The sequence below is a fragment of the Macaca fascicularis genome, chromosome X (genome assembly GCF_037993035.2).
Source record: "Macaca fascicularis isolate 582-1 chromosome X, T2T-MFA8v1.1".
NCBI lineage: Eukaryota > Metazoa > Chordata > Mammalia > Primates > Cercopithecidae > Macaca > Macaca fascicularis.
The window spans coordinates 114,180,173-114,193,832 of NC_088395.1; positions in this window are offsets into that span (position 1 = coordinate 114,180,173).

Consider the following 13,660-nt stretch of genomic DNA (forward strand, 5'->3'; position numbering starts at 1 on the left):
TGGGCAGCAGAGGTTGCAGTGAGCCGAGATGGTGCCACTGCACTCCAGCCTGGGTGACAAAGTGAGATTCTGTCTCAAAAACAAAAACAAACAAAACAACAACAAAAACCCACCTTTTTCTCTTCCTCTCCCCAAGCAAAACCTGGTATCATAGACATGTTACATGTTGTACATCAGATCTCTAGACTTCATCCTACATACTACAGCCTACATATTTACTACTTTGTATCTTTTGAACTGCATCTCCCTATTTTCTCTGCCAGGGCAATATAATGAACTTCAGCCATCTGATTAACTGAATAAAGCACTTTGTGCTGGGCATAAAGGCTTCCTACAGTGTCAGATATACTCATATCCAATGCAGAATGCAATGAATCTGATTTTTTTTGAGGCAGAGTCTGGCTCTGTCGCGCAGGCTGGAGTGCAAGGGCACTATCTCAGCTCACTGCAACCTCCGCCTCCCAGGTGCAAGTGATTCTCCTGCCTCGGTCTTCCAAGTAGCTGGGACTACAGGGGTGCACCACCACACCCAGCTAATTTTTGTATTAAAAGAAAAAATTTTTTGAGACGGAGTTTCACTCTTTTCACCCAGGCTGGAGTGCAGTTCCTTCTCTCAGTGGCACGATCTCTGCTCACTGCAACCTCCGCCTCCTGGGTTCAAGCAACTCTCCTGTCTTAGCCTCCCAAGTAGCTGGGATTACAGGAGTCCACCACCATGCACAGCTAACTTTTGTAGTTTTAGTAGAGATGGGATTTCACCATGTTGGCCAGGCTGGTCTCGAACCCCTAACTTCAGGTGATCTGCCCGTCTCAGCCTTCCAAAGTGATGGGATTACAGGCATGAGCCACCACGCCCGGCCATGATTTTTTTTAATTGATATGCATGCTGTGTTACCTAGGTAATGTGGCCGTCAGAAATCCCTTCTCTCAATTATGTGATTATAACAGTGGGGAGTGCCCAAGCCACTGAGGTAACATCTGTTCTCTCTGCCTTCTCTAGAGCCCTAATCACTCAACCCCTCAGCCTGCTCCCTTATAAACCAAGGATCCCAACTGCCCCTCCCTGATTCACTCATATAAATTTGAGAATAAATCTGCAGTATGGGCAAGCCATTTGCAGTTTCTTGGAAGTAAATGCAATTCCTGCGTCCTAGTTTGACTTATAGCCAAAAAAGCCTACATGGCCTTGGTCACCAAGGACAGAATTGGTAGTAAAGCAAGGCAGCAAAGACAAGCATCCCTGCCCCTTTCCTAACCTGGCACAGCAGGAATGTACAATGCCTCCAGGGACCTGAAAAGACTCAAGGAACCAAGAAGAAACTGGACAGATTTTCCCTGCTGAACAATGAAAGAGACTTTTATTTGATTTGCAGTTCCTGCTGCCCTGAGCCCATATTAGCTTGGCTCTGTAACAAAGTTGCAAGCGAAGAAAGCCCTACACCATGAGCCAGAAGACTTTGGTTTGACTTGTAGCTCTTCCAAAAACTAGCTGTGTGACCTTGGGCATTCACTTCCCCTCTCTGGCTATCAATTTCTTACATATAAAATGAATGGGTTGAACTAAAGGGTCTATTAGCTTTTAAAAAGCACCTTTTCTCATCATACTTTCACTTAAGCATTTTTAAACAAAGGCAAGTACTTCCAGCATCACTCAATGTTCCCCAAGTCAGTAATTAAACTGGGAGAACTCCCCAGTTCATAAAACTTAAGCACCAGAACAAACTACAAAGCTCACTTGGCCCTGCTGTTTTTATCTAATCACCTTCTGTCAGGAAGGACTGAAACCTCCCATATTTTAAATCCCTACATGATTCTAGCTCCCCGTCATGCTGACCTTGTACAATAACATCTATATTCACAAGAAACCAACTCGCGGGGACCCTAGAAGAGTGAGACACATCTAAAGGTTTCAGCCAAATCCTATCTAAGGTAAAACAAGCCAGCTTCACTTTATGAGATAAATCTTCCAGAACAAGACTCATTTTAAGATCGACTTATATTAATAAAACCATGATTTACATGTATAAGTCCTCTGCTCTTTCAGAAGACTCCTATGTTGAAGTCTTTGGAGAGGCCATTAATAGTCACCTCCTGGCAGGGCATGGTTGCTCATGCCTGTAATCCCAGCACTTTGGGAGGCTAAAGCGGGCTGATCACTTGAGGTCAGGAGTTCAAGATCAGCCTGGCCAACCCCGTCACCCCTGGTGAAACCCCATCTCTACTAAAACAAAAATACAAAAATTAGCCAGGTGTGGTGGCACGCGCCTGTAGTCCCAGCTACTCAGGAGGTTGATGCATGAGAATCGCTTGAACCTGGGAGGCAGAGGTTGCAGTGAGCCGAGATTGTGCCACTGCACTCCAGCCTGGGCGACAGAGCCAGACTCTGTCTCAAATAAATACATAAATAAATAAAGTCACCTCCTGAGATATCTGTCAGTGTCAATCCAGATTTTCAATTCAAATCCTTAAGTGTTTAAAATGCATTCTCTCTGAGGCTGATCTATGCTAGAGACTGTAAGAGTTATATAGCCTCTGCCCTCAGACAGCCTGCATTCTTGCTGAAGACTCAGAGAATGTAAGGTTGGGAGTCTGTCAGGAGATCGAGACCATTCTGGCTAACATGGTGAAACCCCGTCTCTACTAAAAATACAAAAAATTAGCCGCGTGTGGTGACACGTGCCTGTGGTCTCACCTACTCGGGAGGCTGAAGCAGGAGAATCACTTGAACCCAGGAGGCGGGGGTTGCAATGAGCCGAGATCCCGCCATTGCACTCCAGCCTGGGTGACAGAGCATGACTCTGTCTCAAAAAAAAAAAAAAAAAAAGGTTGGGAGTCTGTGCCCCAATAGAAGGACCAACTCCTGAGAGGTAGTGAGGCCAGGATGGGCTGCAGCATGGGCAGTCTCTACATCTGTGATAGACTTTGTGGTGGCCTTTGAAAGCTCTCTGGCGTGCTTACAAAAGTGAAACACCCACCTGCCACCAGTTGGCATTGAATTGGGGGTTGGCTGACAAGGCCAAGGAGGGAATATGAGCAATGAGAGTAGGTCACACTAGCTTCAAGAGGGAAAAACTGGAGCCGACATAGGAGAAAGAAAAGAGAAAATACCCTGAAAGAAATGCTAATACCCAGGAGTGGGCCAGGTTGCTTGAAGATGAAAAGGAAGCCCAGCTAGTCAAATCTTCCACTGGGCTGCAAGAAGCCCACTGTGCTGGGGATCAAAGTGGCAGGCTCAGAAAAGGATGATCTGATCCTTCAGGGAGGAGAGGAGGGGGCTTCTTTCTCTCTGTCTGCTGTTAAAGTTAGTGCTCGACAAGTCTGTTTGTAAAGCTTCTTAGAGGTAAGGGTCATATTTTATTCATTTCTGTAATCTGGAAGCTGAGCGCTATACAGTACTTTGTCCACAGTTGCTGCCCAAGAAATGCCTGCAAAAGGCTGGGCACGGTGGCTCACACCTGTAATCCCAGCACTTTGAGAGGCTGAGGCGGGCAGATCACAAGGTCAGGAGATCAAGACCATCCTGGCTAACATGGTGAAACCCCGTCTCTACTAAAAATACAAAAAAAATTAGCCGGGCATGGTGGCAGGAGCCTATAGTCCCAGCTACTCGGGAGGCTGAGGCAGGAGAACGCTGTGAGCCTGGGAGGCAGAGCTTGCAGTGAGCTGAGATCGTGCCACTGCACTCCAGCCTGGGCGATAGAGCGAGACTCCGTCTCAAAAAAAAAAGAAAGAAAGAAAGAAAGAATGAAATGCCTGCAGAATGTCGGGTGCGGTGGCTCACAACTGTAATCCTAACACTTTGGGAGGCTGAGGTGGGCAGATCACTTGAGGCCAGGAGTTTGAGACCAGCCTTGGGCAACATGGTGAGACTCCGTCTCTACAAAAAAATACAAAAAATTTTACCTGGGTGTGGTGGTGCACACGTGTAGTCCAGCCACTTCGGACGCTGAGGTGGGAGGATTGCTTGAGCACAGGTTGCAGTGAGCTGAGATGGCGCCCCTGCACTCTAGCCTGGGCACCAGAGTGAGACCTTGTTAAATAAATAAATAAATAAATAAATAAAAATTATCATGTCCCAGCAAAAAAATACACAGCAACAAAAAGAAATGCCTGCAGAAGAAATGACTGATTGGAACAAGTGGATGAATTTAGACTCTCCTATAATGCCTGGGATCTCAAAGGGAGGTATAGCCAGCCAGACCAAAACATCCCACGAGGTGGGGAGAGGGTGGGAGCCCTTCCACTGAGAAGGGTGTTTCCATAATTTTCCCAGAGGCCCTGAGCTTCGGAGTTGGTTGGAAATATGAAATATGGGGAAGAGGGCAGCCCTCAGCATTTTCTAGAATTATCAATGCTCTTCCCTTCCCTTTCCTTCTAGGTCAGAGTTCAGAGCTCCCCTCATCTGGACTGCATTCAGTATTCTCAAACTGGCATTCAAAGCCCTCCACAGTCTGGTTTTATATCAGTCAGGGTCAACCAGAGAAAGACAACCAGGCTGGGCGCAGTGGCTCACACCTGTAATCCCAGCACTTTGGGAGGCCGAGGTGGGTGGATCACCTGAGGTCAGGAGTTTGAGACCAGCCTGACCAACAAGGTGAAGCCCCGTCTCTACTAAAAATACAAAATTAGCCAGGCGTGGTGGCACATGCCTGTAATCCCAGCTACTTGGGAGGCTGAAGCAGGAGAATTGCTTGAACCTGGGAGGCAGAGGTTGCAGTGAGGTGAGACCATGCCATTGCATTCCAGCCTGGGCAACAAGAGCGAGCGAAAATCCATCTCAAAAAAGAAAAAAAGAGAGAGAGAGAGAGAGAAGGAGAACCAGTACAAGACATATATTAAGAAATTTATTGTAAGGATTTGGCTTACATCATGGTGGGGGCTGGCTAGGCTAGTCTGAAATCCATGTGGCAGGCCATCAGGAGGGGCAGGCTGGAATTCGGGGCAGTAGCTGAAGCTGCAGTCCACACATGGAATTTCTTTTTCCTTACAGAAACCTCAGCTCCACTCTTAAGGCTTTTTAATTGATTGGATCAGGCTCACCCAGACTAACTAGGAAAATCTCTGTACTTAAAGTCGACCCATTATGAATGCTAATCACATTTATAAAATACCTTTACAGCAACACCTAAATCAGTGTTTGATTCAATAACTGTGACCACAGTCTACTCAAGTTGACACATAAAATTCACCATCAGCTGGTGCAACAGCACATGACTGTAGTCCCAGTTACTTGGGAAGTTGAAGCAGGAGGATCACTTGAGCCCAGGAGTTTGAGACCAGCCTGGGCAACATAGCAAGCCCCTGTCTTTAAAAACAAAAAAAAATCTGACCATCACAGGCTTCTAGCTGCCTTTCTTGCCTGAGCTCTGAACACACCCTTCCTTGCCTCACCCCACACATATATTCACCTGCCCATGGCCTTTGTTAAAGCTCTTCTCCCTGCTCTGTATCCTCAGGTTAATATCTTTGGTCTTACCTCACCCATTTTCTGCAAGACCCTTCCCAGATTCTTTCAATATGATCATGTTTCTCATGCCCCCATTATTAACCTTATTTCTGTAAGTATCTGTCTTGTCTGCTCCACTCAAGGGAAAGGATAGTGTACTGTTAATTCTCTGTAGGCACACCCTCCAGAGGCCCTGGTATATAGGTACTCAGCACATTTCTTTTGAATGACAGTATATCAGATTTACAGAACTCGCCATGATTTACATATAATTCTGCCAGTTTTTAAAAATCTCTTATGAACTTAATGCCTACCTGACACATACATTGTCCCTATTCTGATGGTCTAATTTGTCCATGTTCATCCATCCCTAAAAGTTTGAGTAGATTTTTTTCTTTCTTTTTTTTTTTTTGTTTTTTTTTTGTTTGTTTGTTTGTTTTGTTTTTTGAGACGGAGTCTCACTCTGCGGCCCAGCCTGAAGTGCAGTGGCGTGATCTCGGCTCACTGCAAGCTCCACCTCCCAGGTTCATGCCACTCTCATAACTCAGTCTCCCGAGTAGCTAGGACTACAGGCGCCCACCACCACGCCTGGCTAATTTTTTTTTTTTTTTTGTATTTTTAGTAGAGACGGGGTTTCACCATGTTAGCCAGGATGGTGTCGATCTCCTGACCTTGTCAGAAGATCGCCTGGCCTCCCAAAGTGCTGGGATTACAGGTGTGAGCCACCGCGCCTGGCCTTCTTTTTCTTTTTTTGAGATGGAGTTTAGCTCTTGTTGCCCAGGCTGGAGTGCAGTGGTGCAGTCTCAGCTCACTACAACCTCCACCTCCCAGGTTCAAGCAATTCTACTGCCTCAGCCTCCCAAGTAGCTGGGATTACAGGCATGCACCACCACACCCGGCTAATTTTGTATTTATTTATTTATTTTTTTGGTAGAGACGGGGTTTCACCATGTTGGCAAGGCTGGTCTCGAACTCCTAACCTCTGGTGATCCACCTGCCTCAGCCTCCCAAAGTGCTGGGATTACAGGCATGAGCCACCACGCCTGGCTGAGGACATTTTTTTTTCTAAAGTATTTTAATTCAAATCTCCTCAAAGAGATTTAAATTAAATCTCTTACCATGCGAGGTGGCTCACGTCTGTAATCCCAGCACTTTGGGAGGCTGAGGCGGGTGGATCACTTGAGGTCAGGAGTTCAAGACCAGCCTGATCAACATGGTGAAACCCCGTCTCTACTAAAACTACAAAAAATTAGCTGGGCATGGTGATGGGTGCCTGTAATTTCAGCTACTCAGGAGACTGAGGCAGGAGAATCACTTGAACCTGGGAGGCGGACTGAGGTTGCAGTGAGCTGAGATCGCACCACTACACTCCAGCCTGGGCGACAAGAGCCAAACTCCATCTCAAAAATAAAAATAAGTAAATAAATAATCTCTCAAAGAGTAATTCCTTGCCCACATACCCTGATTGTGCTTATCTTTCTAGAGAGAAATAAGGAGCAAAGATAACATTCTTTCCACATACGTTTACATTCCACAGATAGCCAATCAGATCACAGCACTTAGTTTTTGCCCTAATGGAATGTTTAGTTCCCCACCCGCCCCATCACTCAGACGAAGTCTTGTTCTGTCACCCAGGCTGGAGTACAGTGGTGCAATCTCAGCTCACTGGAACATCTGCCTCCCAGATTTCAGCAATTTTCCTGCCTCAGCCTCCCGAATAGCTAGGATTACAGGTGCCTGCCACCATGCCCGGCTAATTTGTGTATTTTTTGTAGAGACAGGGTTTCACCGTGTTGGCCAGGCTGTTCTCGAACTTCTGACCTTGTGATCCGCCCACCTTGGCCTCCCAAAGTGCTGGCATTACAGGAGTGAGCCACTGCATCTGGCCTGTGTTTAGTTTTAAACTAATGAGTCCAAGCTTCTATGATAATTTACAGGCATACCTTGAAAATATTGTGGGCTCAGTTTCAGACCACCACAGTAAATCAAACATTGCAATAAAGCAAATCACATGAATTTTTTTTATTTCCCAGTGCATATAGAAATTACGTTTACACTACATTGTAGTCTGTTAAGTGTGCAATAGCATTATGTCTAAAATAACAAGTACATGCCTATATTAGGCTGTTTTTTTGTGTTACTATAAAGAAATACCCGAGTCTGGGTAATTTATAAAGAAAAAGAGGTGGCCGGGCGCGGTGGCTCAAGCCTGTAATCCCAGCACTTTGGGAGGCCGAGACGGGCGGATCACGAGGTCAGGAGATCGAGACCATCCTGGCTAACACGGTGAAACCCCGTCTCTACTAAAAATACAAAAAAAAAAAAAACTAGCCGGGCGAGGTGGCGGGCGCCTGTAGTCCCAGCTACTCCGGAGGCTGAGGCAGGAGAATGGCGTAAACCCGGGAGGCGGAGCTTGCAGTGAGCTGAGATCCGGCCACTGCACTCCAGCCCGGGCTACAGAGCAAGACTCCGTCTCAAAAAAAAAAAAAAAAGAAAAAGAGGTTTAACTGGTTCACAGCTCTGTAGGCTTTATAGGAAATGTGGTGCTGGCATCTGCTCCTGGTGAGGACCTCAGGAAGCTTCCAATCATGGCAGAAGGTGACAGGGAGCCAGCATGTCACATGGCAAGAGCAGAAGCAAGGGAACAAAGGAGAAAAGTGCCACACTCTAAAACAACCAGATCTCCCATGAACTCAGAATACAGAACTCAATCACTATTGAAGTACAGCACTAAGCCATTCACGAGGGATCCACCTCCATGACCCAAACATCTCTCACCAGAACCGTTTCCAACTGGGGATTACATTTTAACTTGTCATTTTGAGGAAACATATATCCAAACCATATCACTACCTGAATTAAAAAATACTTTATGGTAGGCTGGGCACGGTGGCTCATGCCTGTAATCCTGGCATTTTGGGAAGCCGAGGTGGGCAGATCACTTGAGGCCAGGAATTTGAGACCAGCCTGGTCAACATGGCAAAACCCTGTCTGTACTAAAAATACAAAAATTAGCCAATAGTGGTGGTGCACGCCTGTAATCCCAGCTACTCAAGTGGCTGAGGCATGACAATCGCTTGAACCCAGGAGGCGGAAGTTGCAGTGAGCCAAGATCATACCACTGCACTCCAGCCTGGGTGACAGAGTGAGACTCTGTCTCAAAACAAAAACAAAAACAAAAACAAACAAAAAAACTTCATTGCTAAAAAATGCTAATGATCATCTAAGCCTTTAGCAAGTAGTAATCTTTTTTGCTGGTGGAGGATCTTGCCTCAACATTGAGGGCTGCTGACTGATTAGGGTGGCTGTTGCTAAAGGGTGAATTGGCTATAAAAATTTTCTTAAAAAGACAACAATGAAATTTGCCACACTGATTGACTTCCTTTCACAGAAGATTTATCTGTAGCATAAAATGCTGTTTGATAACATTTTAGCCACAGCAGAACTTCTTTCAAAGTTGGATGCAATCCTCTCAAACCCTGCCACTGTTTATGTAATGTTCTAAAGCTTTTGTTGTCATTTCAACAATGCCCACAGCATCTTCACCAGAAATAGATTCCATTTCAAGAAACCACTTTGTTTGCTCATCCGTAAGCAAAGGAAAAAAAAAGAGAGAGAGATGACTGCTCATCCATTCAAATTTTATCATGGGATTGCAGCAATTTAGTCACATCTTCAGTTTCCACTTCTAATTCTAGTTCTCTTGCTATTTCCACCACATCTGCAGTTACTTCCTCCACTAAAGTCTTGAACTCCTTAAAGCCATCTGGGAGAGCTGGAATCAACTTCCTCCAAACTCCTGTTAATATTTTGGCCTCCTCCCATGAATCATGAATGTTAATGGTATCTAAAGTGGTGAATCTGGTGTCCCTCTATGAACTGAAACTTTCTATGGGGTTAATCCAGCAGCAGCATGTACCCTGGAAAAAGGAGGAGGTGACAACAAGAAAAAAACTGATAACATGGAAGGCTTATGAATATTTTGATCCAGTTGCCATGTGGGGAAGCCCAAGCTAGTCATGTAGAGAGAGAGACAAAGAGGTCCCAGCCTCCCAGTCAACACTACTAAGACCCTAGATTTGTGAATGAAGCTATCCTGGATAGTCCAGCCCCAGTCACCATCTGATTATAACCAACACCAGCTACATAATTTGTGGAGCCCAGTGCAAAACAGAAATGCAAGATCCATTGTTCAAAAGTTATTTAGAATTTTAAGATGGCAACAGCAGAGCATTAAACTAACTGCAAGGTCCCTCTGAGTGTGGGGCTCTCCGCAACTACATAGGTTGCATGCCTGTGAAGCTGACCCTGACTGCAACCTTATAAGATATCCCAACTGACACCATATGAAGCATAAGAACATTCCAGCTGAGCCCTGCCCAAATTCCTGACTGCAGAATTGTGAATAAATACAATAGTTGTTGTTTTCAATCACAAAAAATAAAATGAAATAAAATGGTGAATCCTTTCCAGAAGATTTGCAATTTACTTAGCCCAGATTCATCAGAGGAATCACTATCTATGGCAGCCTTACAAAACATATTTCTTAAAAAATAAGATTTGAAAGTCAAAATGACTCCTTGATCCATAAGCTTCAGAATGGTTGTTGTGTTGGCAAGCATGAAAATAGTTTTAATCTCCTTGTACATCTCCATCAGAGCTCTTGGCTGACCAGGTGCATTGACAATGAACAGTATATTTTGAAAGGAATCTCTCTTTTTTTAGCTGTAGGTCTCAACAACGGGCTTAAAATATTCAGTAAACCATGCTATAAACAGATGCACTATCATCCAGGTTTTGTTGTTCCATTTATAGAGCACAGGCAGAGTAGAATGTAGCCTAATTATTTAGGGCCTTAGAATTTTCAGAATGATACATGAGCATTGACCGATGCAGTCAATGGCTGCATTAGCTTCTAACAAGAGAGTCAATCTGTCCTTTGGAGCTTTGAAGCCAGGTATTGACCTCTCTAGTTGTGAAAGTCTTAGATGGCATTTTCTTTGAATAGAAGGCTTTTACCATCTACACTGAAAATCTGTTGTTTAGTATAGCCATCTTTATCAATAATCTTAGCTAGATGTTCTGGGTAACTTGCTGCAGCTCCTACATCAGCACTTGCTGCTTCACCTTGCACGTTTATGTTACAGAGATGGCTTCTTTCCTTAAACCTCATAAACCAACCTCTGCTAACTTCATACTTTTCTTCTGCAGCTTCTTCATGTCTCCCAGCCTTCGCAGAAATGAAGGGAGTTAGGGCCTTGCTCTGGGTTAGGCTTTGCCTTAAGAGAATTTTGTGGCTGGGTTGATCTATTCAGACCACTCAAACTTTCTCCATATTGTCAGTAGAGCTGTTTTGCTTTCTTATCATTCATGTGTTCACTGGAGTAGCACTATTCATTTCCTTCAAGAACTTTTCCTTTGCATTCACAACTTGGTTAACTAGCACAAGAGACCTAGCTTTCAGCCTGTCTCAGCTTTTGACATGTCTTCCTCACTCAGCTTAATCATTTTTAGCTTTTGATTTAAAGTGAGAGACGTGCAACACTTCCTTTTACTTGAACACTTAGAGGGCACAGCAGGGTTATTAATTAGCCTACTTTCAATAGTGTTGTCCCTCGGAGAATAAGAAGGCATGAGGAGAGAAAGGGAAATGGAGGAATGGCTGGTCAGCGGAACAGTCAGAACATAGAACACACACAACATTTATCAATTAAGTTCCCTGTCTTACATAGGCATGGTTCATGGCATCCCAAAACGATCACAATAGTAGCATCAAAGACCACTGATCATAGATCACCATAACAGATATAAAATAATAATAATAATAAAGCTTGAAATATTGCAAAAATTACCAAAATGTGACAAAGAATCACAAAATGAGCACATGCTCTTGGAAAAATGGCATCAATAGACTTGCTCAATAGAGGGTTGCCATAAACCTTCAAGTTGTAAAAAATGCAGTATCTGCAAAGCACAATAAAGTAAAGTGCAATAAAGTGAGGAATACTTGTGTCTGGAGAGAGGATCTATAGTGGTCATAAAATTCTCAAAGCGGTCCATAATCTCTAAAAGGTTGAGATTCACAATGTCTTTACCATTCCTCTTCTTTTTTTTTTTTTTTTTTTTTTTTTGAGACGGAGTCTCGCTCTGTCACCCAGGCTGGAGTGCAGTGGCCGGATCTCAGCTCACTGCAAGCTCCGCCTCCCGGGTTCCCGCCATTCTCCTGCCTCAGCCTCCCGAGTAGCTGGGACTACAGGCGCCCGCCACCTCGCCCGGCTAGCTTTTTGTATTTTTTTAGTAGAGACGGTGTTTCACCGTGTTAGCCAGGATGGTCTCGATCTCCTGACCTCGTGATCCGCCCGTCTCGGCCTCCCAAAGTGCTGGGATTACAGGCTTGAGCCACCGCGCCCAGCCTACCATTCCTCTTCTTAAACCCTACAGCTACTGGCATAGTTAATGACATTACTAACTTGCTCTCCCAATCTGGTTTGCCTGCCTCCAATCTCTTCCCTATTCTTCACCCTACACAGAAAAGTTTACCTAAAGCACAGTTATGATCGTGTCATGCTCTTACTCCAGAACAGTCAATGGCTTCCTATTGCTTGCTGAATGAAGTCCCAATATGGTACTTGATATTCCAGCAAAACTAAACTATTTTCTCTTCTTCAAAACCTCTCTCTGCTTCCTCATCTTTTCTTCCTGCCTGGAAGAGCCACTTCCTCCCAATCATTGCCTGTCAAAACCCTACTCATCAATCAAAGCCTAGTTCGTGTGCTCTACCTCCAAAAATATTTCCCAGGATACTCCATGCAGAGGTGATATCTTCTACCTCTGGACCTGCACAGCATTTTATTTGGGACTTATAGGAGACTTCTAGTTGCATACCCAAAATTCACTTTCTCTTCTTTCTGGGAACGGGGCCACCTAACAAAACATTTCCTAGTCTTTCTTGCAGTTAGGTGCGAATTGTGACTGAGCTCTTGCCAAAGGGATGTGACAAAGTGGGATGGACAAATTTCATCTCACTTGCTTAAAAGGAAATCCCTTGCCTAGACCTCTTCTCTGAGCTAGAATGTGGATGTGTCCATGACCTAGCATGGAGCAGAATCATCCCACTGGCTTAGACCAGCCAACCTGTTATGCAAGAGAGAAATAATCTGTCTTACTAAAGCCGCTATATTTTAGAGTCTCCTTGTTACAGCAGTCTCCACGTTATCCAAGCACAGGCTTCTCTATGGTAGTGTATTACACTGTCTGTGCTTTGTAATTGTTTGTATAAATGTCTTACCAACTTTCTTTGGAAGTTAACTCCTAATCGGTCTTCCTGCTTCCTATCTTGCCTCCTACACTCTGTTCTCAGTAGCTGGGGTGATCTTTTTAAAAGGGAAGTTAGATCATGTCACTCTTTGCTAAAAATTCTTATTCAGTAAAAGCAAAAACCCCTAAAATAACCTATAAGGTTCTGCATGATCAGCACTCTCCCCACAATCATTTTTTTTTTTTTTTTGAGACAGGGTCTCTCTCCGTTGCCTAGGCTGGAAGGCAGTGGCGCAATCTCGGCTTACTGCAATCTCTGCCTCCCAGGCTCAAGTGATCCTCTCACCTCATACTCCCCAGAAGCTGGGACTACAGGTGCTTGCCACCATGCCCGGCTAATTTTTGTATTTTTTGTAAAGACAAGGTTTTGCCATGTTGCCCAGACTGGTCTGCAAATCCTTAGCTCAAGTGATCTGCCTGCCTCGGCCTCCCAAAGTACTGAGTTTTACAGGCATGAGCCATCGTGCCCACCTGCGTCCCCCAGTCACTGTTTTGTTTTGTTTAGACAGAATCTCACTTTGTCGCCCAGGCTGGAGTGCAGTGGTGTGATCTCCACTCACTGCAGCAACCTCCGCCTCCCAAATTCAAGTGATTCTCTTGCCTCAGTGGGACTACAGGTGCCCATGACCATGCCTGGCTAATTTTTGTATTTTTTGTAGAGACGAGGTTTCGCCACGTTGCCCAGGCCGGTCTTGAACTCCTGAGCTCAAGTGATCCGCCCGCCTCAGCGCCCCCAAGTGCTGGGATTACAGGCATGAGCCACCATGCCGTGCTGGCCTCCAGTCACTCTTATCTCACTGACCTCACCTTCCTCCTTTTATAGACACATTCCACCTCCACCACACAACACTGGTCCCGCATTGGTATTCCTCAAACAAGCGAGATACATCTGCCTTA